The sequence below is a fragment of the Anas platyrhynchos genome, chromosome 6 (genome assembly GCF_047663525.1).
Source record: "Anas platyrhynchos isolate ZD024472 breed Pekin duck chromosome 6, IASCAAS_PekinDuck_T2T, whole genome shotgun sequence".
NCBI classification, from domain to species: Eukaryota; Metazoa; Chordata; class Aves; order Anseriformes; family Anatidae; genus Anas; species Anas platyrhynchos.
In genome coordinates this window covers 30,660,401-30,669,542 of record NC_092592.1, presented here as the reverse complement: position 1 = coordinate 30,669,542, position 9,142 = coordinate 30,660,401, and the positions used below count along the sequence as shown (strand labels likewise).

Genomic DNA, 9,142 nt, shown 5'->3' with positions numbered 1-9,142 from the left:
CAGAAAATTAAATTTGGCTTTTTTTTTTTTTTCCAGGTTCTGATTTATTTCTTCAGTGTCTGCTTTTCCTGGGTGGTCTCTGTCTTCATTTCTGCTGGCAAAAGGAAAAAAAAAAAAAAAGGAAAGGAAAGCAAGTTTCTGTCAGGTTTAGGTTTTCTTTTTGTATGTGCCATCCACAGAAATGACTGTAAGATTATGCTCCTCACGAAAATTACCATATTATTTCATTTTGTTGTTATTACTATTTTCTTTCCATAGTGGCTTTTTTTTATTATTATTTTTTTTTAATTTTTCAGTGTGGGGAGGAATGGGCATTTTCAACAATATGCTTAGTGGTCTGTTTTTAACGCATATGGTTTTGCAGTTTTTTAACCCATTGGGTGTCTCCCCTTTTTGGATGATGCAACGAGGCACATTTCTGCTCCTCATGCAGTCCCGGTCAAAGGGGTGCTTGCTGGGGCAACCTGTCTGGCTTAATCCTTCCATTCAACCCAGGATCTAAGGGGGCAGTTTGTCACCATGGCCTCCTGATTGTGTCTCTACCCATGGGACAGTACATCAGCAAAATATTTGATGTCTATATGGCCGCCTTGACTTGTGTTGCCAGAGCACTTCCCTCACTGTCCCTTGCCCAGCTGTTTGGTAACGTTAGTATAGCTGGAGATTTCTAGCACTACAACTGTGTTTAGGGGCAATCAAACCCTTTGTTTCCCTTGGAATAAAAATGGTACAGCAGGAGACAGACCCTATTTTTCAGGGAGGAAAATCCCCATCAGCTTCACCATTCAATCACGAATCATGACGCACGCATTGGCAATGTGCCTGCTGGTGTACAAGGCTTCTGAGACAAACAGACCATTTCTCCTTGAGCAGAAGGATTCATATTCATTCATCTCGAGCAACAAATGCTCCTTCACTCCCTAACCTAGCAGACTGGTTGGCTTCTCTGCAGTCACATCTCCTTCCTCTGTCTGTGGGTATTACCATAAGTGTGCCTGGCAGCAGTGAAATCCCATTTTCTTTCTTTCTTTTTCCTTTTTTTTTTTTAATGGCTCATATTTCACCTGTAATGGAAACCCCACTATTTGTTCACTTTACACGGCAGCCGTTGAAGCAGGTTTTGATTTACCCCAGCCTGGCCTTAGAAAGAAGAGGAAAACTGAGAACACCATTGCTGAGGACCTCCTTGGCAGCCCCATCAAACCAGCCTGACATTTAAGCTGCACGCAGGGAATTAGTTGCCCTACAATGATGTTGGGACTCCCTCCTGTGATCCCTTCAGCAGATAGCAACAAGAGCCAGGTGGTTGGAGCAGCCAGGTATGGAAGCCCTCGGGACCAGGAGATGGCACCTTCTTTCCTTTGCCCCTTCTCTGCATTTGCGGGGTGCTCTTGCGAGGCTGCAGGAGGCTACTCAGTCACACAACTGCCTAAAATACGTCACACAACTGCCTAAAACACGCCTGTGTGCTCACACCCGATGTCTGGAGAGGAGCTGTCACTGCCTGGCAGCGGCTCCTTTTGGCACCCAGCAGGGGTGAATCGACTGCTGCTGCTGCTGAGGATTTTCGCCATTTATTTTTGCTGACTTGTAGCAATTCGCACCTTGTTCCCAGAGTCCTGGGTCTGCTCCCTTTTTGTTTTTTTTTTTTTTTTTTTTTTTCTGCCTTGTGGGAAGTAATTAATCTGCTTTGAAGGTTTTCTGCTCAAACGGGGACAGCAGGACCCCTTGCTGTAGAGTGGCAAAAGGAGACAGATCATTTCTCCAAGTCTTCTTTTTAGGGAAGAAAGTGCTGGCCTGGGCATCTGGCAGAGGTGTCTTGAGATCAGGAGTTAAATAAATTGTCTGGTGTCAGTGCCCTCAGCTTGTTTTACACGATAAGGACAAAACTCCCTATGGCTTTGGCTGTAATAAGAAAAAAAGAAAAAAAAAAAAGAAACAAGAGCCTCTGGAGGGTGGAAATATGAACTGGGTTAGTACTTAATTAAGTTGCCTATTAACAGTTGTGTAGCGGCTTGGAAGAATTTTAATGTACCAATTAAAGAAAGGAGCTATCTCCTCGGCTTTCCACCACCTCTGGGGACGCTGTCAAGAATGGGAAGCTTCGCAGATCAAGTGCTGTTTATTTTGCTTCTCCTAGCTTGTTAAAAAGTGTTCTAAATTTGGGATGTGGCGGATGCCCATGGACATGGTTGCTTCTGCGACGCAGTGAAGCATCAGCTGTCTGATAAGGATTAGCATAGGAAAGAAACAGGAACATAATGCTGCCTGACCCCATAAAAAACTTGTTTCTTAAGGTTTCTCTGCATTGCTCCATGAGGAGGAAGGGATTTGGGGCAGCTCCTTCATGAGCTCACCTGGCTCCATTGTAAACAGCAGGCACGGGGGGCTCTCTCCTCTGCTTGTGCCTTGTGCAAAGTGACTCAAGAACATTGCTCTGTTAGGTGTCTCCTAATTTACAGCCAAAAGCTATTTGAGGCCATTTTAGACCTATTTGTTCATTTACTCAAATTGCTCTTTCTCCTTGGCTGGGCTTCCAAATGAGCTGCTGAAGAGCAGCTGTACCTCGATCGCTGCCCACAAGCTCCTTCTTGTCCTTCCTCCAGGAGGAACTTGTGAGATGAGCCATCAGCAAAACCACGCTCAGAGGTGGGCTTTAACCATCAGGTTTTGCTGGCTGGAGGCTGGCGGGGCCTCTGTGAGGGTGTGTCGCTGGCATGTCCACTGGGGAAGTGACAGCTCTCCAGCCACAGCCCTTTGTGGTAGGCTTGGCTGGAGGACAGGGACTTGAATCACCCCTCCAGTGCTGAGACCATTTCTGCCTCCTGACACAGGGAAATGGAGGCTGAGCAAACCCCACTGAGTCCTCAAAAGCTGAAGCTGATCTGATGTAAATGGTCAAACACCTGCAAAACATTAGGCAGAGGGGGGGCACGTTTGGGCTCAGTTCATAGAAATTTGGTGCACCTGGCTGGGGCTGGGCTGGCTGCAGCTTCCACAGGGTTCCCTTGGGGCAGTGCTTCTCAGCACCTGGCACACCCCCATCACTAAAAAGTTCAAAACCATCCCCAAAAACAGTGTTGGCTGCAAATGACTGTTTTTCTGCTTCCTGAGGCTGACCAAGCCAAATGTGGTCTGCTGTTCAAATGCACTTTGTCCCCAACCCCTTGCTTCCTCAGCAGAGGTGCTGCCACACTGCTACTGCTGCCAGCAAAGAAGTCAGGTCTAGAAGTCATGGAGCCTCACAGAGATGCTTTAACACAAGTAAGTGTAGAGGAAAGTTCTTTTATTTGGGTATTTTAGCCCCCTAACAGTGGGAGTGTTAACTCATTAAGGCCCTTTCCAGATTTTACTGGGATAACCTAGAAATCAGTCCGGACTTCACACCAGGCCATTTGGGTTAGCAAGGTGTAAAATGTGGAATAAGAGGTGAAAGCGGGGTACAGAAACTTAGGTCAGAAAACTATAAAGGCAGAGGTCTAAATTCCTCTATGAAGCCAGTGGCAGATGAGCAGGGGACCCTGTGTCTCCCCTCCCAGGGCTTGATCTGGGGATGAATGTTACTGTTGGTAATGCTGCTGGTGATCCTGACCACGAACATGTGCAGAGCACACAGAGCCAGCAGAGAGCAGCCTAAGTCATACGAAAGAATAGAGAATATTTCTTTCTGTGTCTCTCTCTTTTAAATTAATACATTGCCTATTTTTGTACTGGCCTGGGGTTGGTGAATGCTGCAGGGGAGTTTTGTTGCCTCGCGCCCGCAATGCACTGTCTGCAGAGCCCCACTTCCACTCTCAGATTAGTTTAGAGAAAAAAAAAATCCAATCGCATCCTTCATCATTTGTCAGATACCTGCCAGTGGCTTGCTCCAGCTCTGGCATCGCAGCCTGCAGAGGCTGAAGGCATGCTCCCGTGTGGGCACTCAGCTACGTGCTCTTTCTTGCAGCATCACTGGGGCAGTGTATGGGGGTGAGCACAAAGCCTGTCCCTGCTTCTGCAACTCACAGAGCTGCACTGGTCTGTTCCTGCTTAAAAATCAGGCTGGGATATGTTCCCTGCTGGGGCAGCATGTTGTAAAACACTCCCAAAATGAGCATTAGCCAGCTGGAGGGGGTCTACTGGGGCCTTCAGTAACCCCTACACCACCCCAGCATCGTGTCAAGCAGCCCTGGCCAGGCGTCCCAGCTCACTGCGCCCAGTCCCTTGGCTCTGTGCATCCTCTCTCCCATGCAGATGCTGCTGTGTGTGTGACAGGGGACTCAGCAAGAGTCCTCCGTGTCCATTTGCATTTGGATCACGTCTTCTGATAAACACTGCCGTGTTCCTCTTGAGGTTTGAATAGAAAATGAGCTGGGGGATTTCAGGCGAAGGTAGCATTAGCTTGGAGCTCCAAAGACTTCTAGGAGGGGCTTTAAGGAGCTTGGAGCGGTTGTGAGAATATCTCCGCTCAAATCCAAACAGGCAGCTTGGTAAGTGCAAAGTTGAGGAAAGTGTCTTCTCCCCCTTGTATGCTATTAATATTTAGGGCTGGCCGTCAATTATTCATTTCTTCAGGGTGTGCTTTTATCATCTCAGTGCTACAGGATTAGCTTGTGCACCATCTCTGGGCACTCAGAAAAGACCCTTCCATAAGATTTGTGAAACTTCATATCTGAGAGGCCTTTTGCAAGCAAAATATATGCCGTGCCATTAGTCAAAAAACACAAATCTTTCCCATCCCCACCCACAGCTCCTTTAAGACCACACATTGCTGAGCATTAGCAGATGTACAGGATCCAGCCGTGGCTGGAGGATGGATAACCCAGCATGGCTTGATTAGAGGTTGGGTCCATTATGTGCTTCTTATGCAAGAAATTGGAGATGCTTAATGATGTTTTCCAGGTGGATGCTCAAAAGAGGGGAAGGTCTTGAGGGCTTCCCACAAGGCAGAGCTGACCTCTGCTGTGGTTGTGGGTGCTGGTTGCTTAAAGAGATTAAAAAACTAGCTGAAGAGCAAATCCAGGGGAAAAAAAAATCCCTCTAGACTGTTAAACTGCAGATTGCTGAAGGCAAGAAGAGGAGTTTGGCAAAATACCACTGTATTTCTGCCCTGCTTTTGTAATCCAGGAGTCCTTTGTGTGCTGCAGGTGGGGAGAAGTCCCCAGAAGGACCTTAGGGGTGCAGGGCTGTGCTGTGAGCTGTGGGAGCCTGAACGCGTTGTCTCCTCCCATTACAGCAGCAGGGCACAGCTGGAAGGCACCTGGGTCCTGCAAAAACATCTGGGGGCCATTTTGTCATTGAACAGCTGTGCTGGGAGGTGTGCCGGAGAGATCTGCCTCTGAGCACCTTTTAGACTAGCGTCTGTGCTGGGATGGATCATCAGAAACTCACCGTTAGGTAATTATCTAATTATAAGGCTTATTAAGTACATGACTCAATTGCCTAACATGGAGGCTGGGACACATGCACATAGGAAATTTGCCATGGATGCTTGCTCCAGTGACCCACAGCCAGATCCCAGACCTGAGACCAGCTCCGTGCACTTCCATTGCCCTTGGCACAGCCTGCTCCTTTGCCTGAGCTGTGGACAAATCGAAGTAAGCGGTGATTAAATAGTCCGAATTATTGACATCCGCACTATAAATATCTGACTCGTTAATAGCCTGTCTTCCTGCTGGGTCACAAAGCCTGACAGTAATTTTGCTTAAAAAAAAAAAAAATCACCAAATTGCATGTTTCGACGCACAGCTTGATCAGGGTGGGGTCTGGGAAGAATCCTTGTCATTTGCTAAAATATTCCTTCAGTTTAATTAAGTAAAGTCAACCCTGGAGTGAGCATTCCCTTGCTCTTTCAGGAGCCTGAGCTCCTGTGAGAGGCATGCGAGCACAGTGCTGCTGCGATCGCTGCAATTTCAGTTGGTCAAAATGAGGGAAAAACAGGGATTTTTTTTTTCCTGCTTTTTGAAAATATTTTGTAGGGTAACTCTTTTCTGGGATGAGATGATAAAGCCATGAACAGTTTTACTAGCAAGAAGCCTGGGAAAATATTGGGATGAAAAAATGACATCCATCAAACATTTTGTTTTCAGAAGATGTGAATATACTGACAACTCTAATTAAACATAGCCAATTGGATTAATTTCTTAAGAAAAAAAAAAGATTTGCAAATTTTCCAGTTAGAAATGGTTGGATAAGGCATTCTGACAAGTTTTGAAAGGGCATTAGAATATTCTTGGGCATAAACCTGACGAAACCTGGCTGAAACTCTAAACCAAAACTGAAGTCAAACATTTTGCTAAAAAAAAAAAAATCCTGACTCTGTGATCGTGCAGTTTCTGAGAAACACGAGCAGCAGCAAAGATGCACGAGGTGTGTGTTCTGGTCCATACTGTTTGATTTGAGGTCGGTGGAGAGAAATGGGAGCCCCAGCACTGGGCAGGAAGCAGTAGGCCGGACTGCCCTTGTTTTGGGATAGCTACTTCCTGCGAAGCCCAGACTAAAACATAACCTCTCCTACAAAATGCTCCCCTGAAAGCGCTGTTGGTTTCGCTAAAGGGAGCGGCCTGACAGAGAGACTTTATGTTAAAGCCTCAGCGTAGCTACAAGGCAGCTTGGTAGGACTCAGTTTTTAATGGCTAAATATCATCAGAGACGATGTTTTGTGTGCTGCCTCTTGCTCTCTTCGGGTTTGGGTTCTGTGAGTGACCCTTCATGCCTGAGCTGGGGGTGGGTGACAGGACTCGTGCATGGCAGCTGATATTGCTTTAGCTGTCAGCTCTTAGTAAAAATAAACCTTGAACCCTACCAGACTAAGCTATAAAATCACCGTCAGCACAGCGCACTCTGCTTCTGGCTCAGAGAGGACTGCACAGTGCCCGGCCAGCTCACTGACCATGGTGTAGACAGAGAGATGGAGATCAGGCCAAGCCAATGCTCCAGCAGGAGATGTGGCACGGTCAGAGTGGGGCTGTCCCCAGGGAATGGTTTTGTGCAGGAGTACCCCTACTCTCATCAACCTGGCCTGCTGTTTCCTGCCCTCTCTCTGTAGGCTGACGGATCTGGGTCCAGTTAGACCTACAGCGGGAGAAGAAGAAGATGGGTTCCTAGATTAAGGTGGAATAATTGTAAAAATCCAAAAAAGATTCAGATGCTGAATCAAGAGAAGACACCCACTGGTGCCAGAAAAGCACCAGCAGCACAACCAACCTGATAATGACCCTGCAGTACAGCAGGTTCCCATTACCTTTAAAGAGCAAAGCAAGTGAGCTTTATGCTGCTGTGGTCAAGCATTTAAAAGTAGTTTTAATAACCATGTAATGTTTAATACAAGCCATCCCATCATTAGTAACAGACTGCTTAGCATCAGAGTTGTACTGCAGATGCCTGATTTTGCTGGTTCTGAAACATCAGCAAATTTTGTTTTAATCTGTAGCTGTAGAGCTAGAAATAGTCACTGTAAGGATGATATTGTTTTGCATTCAGTGCATTTATTGACGTGAGAAAATCAGCAAGCATTAATTTAAGTGATTAATTCAGGCAGGAACATGCAAATGCGAAGACTGGATGGAAGCACACAGACCACGTGTTGCAAAACTGTAGTCTGGTTCCTCGGCTTCTGACAAGCAGGCAGAAAAAAGAACAAGTGGGGAAAATCCTTGTATTCACTACCTTGCAGCAAGCCTTTTGTGTGTGGAGAGCGAGCACCGTTGCGCTGAAAGTGCTGGTATTGATGAAGGGTTTGGGATGGGTTTGGGGCTGGGACTCAGCTGCCTGGTGGCAGAAAGCTGGCCAGGAAGGAGACCCACAGTTATGGTGGGCAGGGAACTGGATGTGAGGTTTAACAAAACAGGTCAGTGTCACCTGGAGACTTTGTGTGCAAGGGAATCTCCCTCTATGAGTGAGAAAGCATGACCCATCCCTGCTCTGTACATTGTGTACTGAATAAGGCTCTCCATGACACTTTCACACCACTTGACAACACGAAAAGTGCTTTTAAAAGAGAGAAAACAGCCCAGGGAGAACAGCCTTTCCAGAGAGCCCTCCTCATCTGCTCAGGAATGGTCAAAGGACCCACAGAAGCTCTGCCCTGGTGAATGGGGCAGGGATTGAATTGGAGCCCAGCATAAATTGCTCTTCAGTTAGCATGGTCCCACAGGCTCAGGGTGACTTTTGGGAAGATGACAGCCATCATGCTGTCCATCTCAGTGGGATGCTCCCCACAGCCCTGCAGTAGAGGAGCCACTGTAGTGATTTGTTCTCCCCTTTTAAGAACCAAACACTGCATACGTCCCAGCTGGCAAAGATAAACTAGATCATTAAGACAATTGAAACTGTGTGGGTACAGAGAAACAAATGAAAAAATGAGTCTGAGATGCATTCACATTTTGCACATTTAATGGGATAAACCCCCAAGCCTATAATATTAAATCAGAATGTCAAAGAGAGAGCTTATGTTAATTTAATTAAAGACAGCATCCTGGTGCACATGGATAAGGAGCAGAATTAATATTGTGCACCACCCACTAATTTTGCCTGCCATGGGTTGTACATAGCCTGGATGTCCTGATGTGCTCACAGCTCTGTTAATCTGGACAGGGTGAGTATCCCCCTGCCACTCTGCCAAAACTGGGCAGGGTTGAATTTTATTCTTCTCATTTCCAAACCTGTCAAACTGTGCGTGAATATTACCAATGGCACAAACCTAAGCACTAATTCATCTGTCTGTGCTGGAGAGGTGGGAGTCCTTGCCTGCCTTCACTTCCAGTGGGGCAAAAGAGAGGAATTCCTCAAAGATGCCTGGCAGTAAGTGGTATGGACATCCCTCTACCCTTTGTACATCTTCAGTCCTACCAGCTCGCATGTTTACCTCACCTCCTTATGTGCTGGACCCTGGCAAAAAATAGCTGATTCTTCAGGAAATTGCCTCTAGGCCTAACTCAAACTCAGCCAAGCTAATAGGAGCCTTCTGGTGGCTCTGAAAGGGTATGGATCAAATGGTTTGCTTGTCACAGAGTAGGATGCAGAAAAGAGCTCATGGCTTTGTGCAACATGTGTTGTGCAGAACCTGAAAAACTTGTTAAGGTCCCTGAAAGTTTCCTGGCAGCACCAAAAGCTGTGAGAGGGTACCCTGCAAAGAAACCCACTTGTACACAGATGTCTGCAT

General features: G+C 46.7%; 1 long non-coding RNA gene across 1 annotated transcript; it reads left to right on the top strand.

Annotated features, from left to right (window-relative positions):
• Positions 1 to 2,997: 2,997 nt before the first annotated feature.
• LOC113844028 (uncharacterized) lies at positions 2,998 to 8,667 on the top strand. The gene is made up of 3 exons (XR_003498104.3): positions 2,998 to 3,264; positions 5,216 to 5,376; positions 7,516 to 8,667. It is a non-coding gene; the product is annotated as an uncharacterized lncRNA (long non-coding RNA).
• The last annotated feature ends 475 nt before the right edge of the window (positions 8,668 to 9,142 follow it).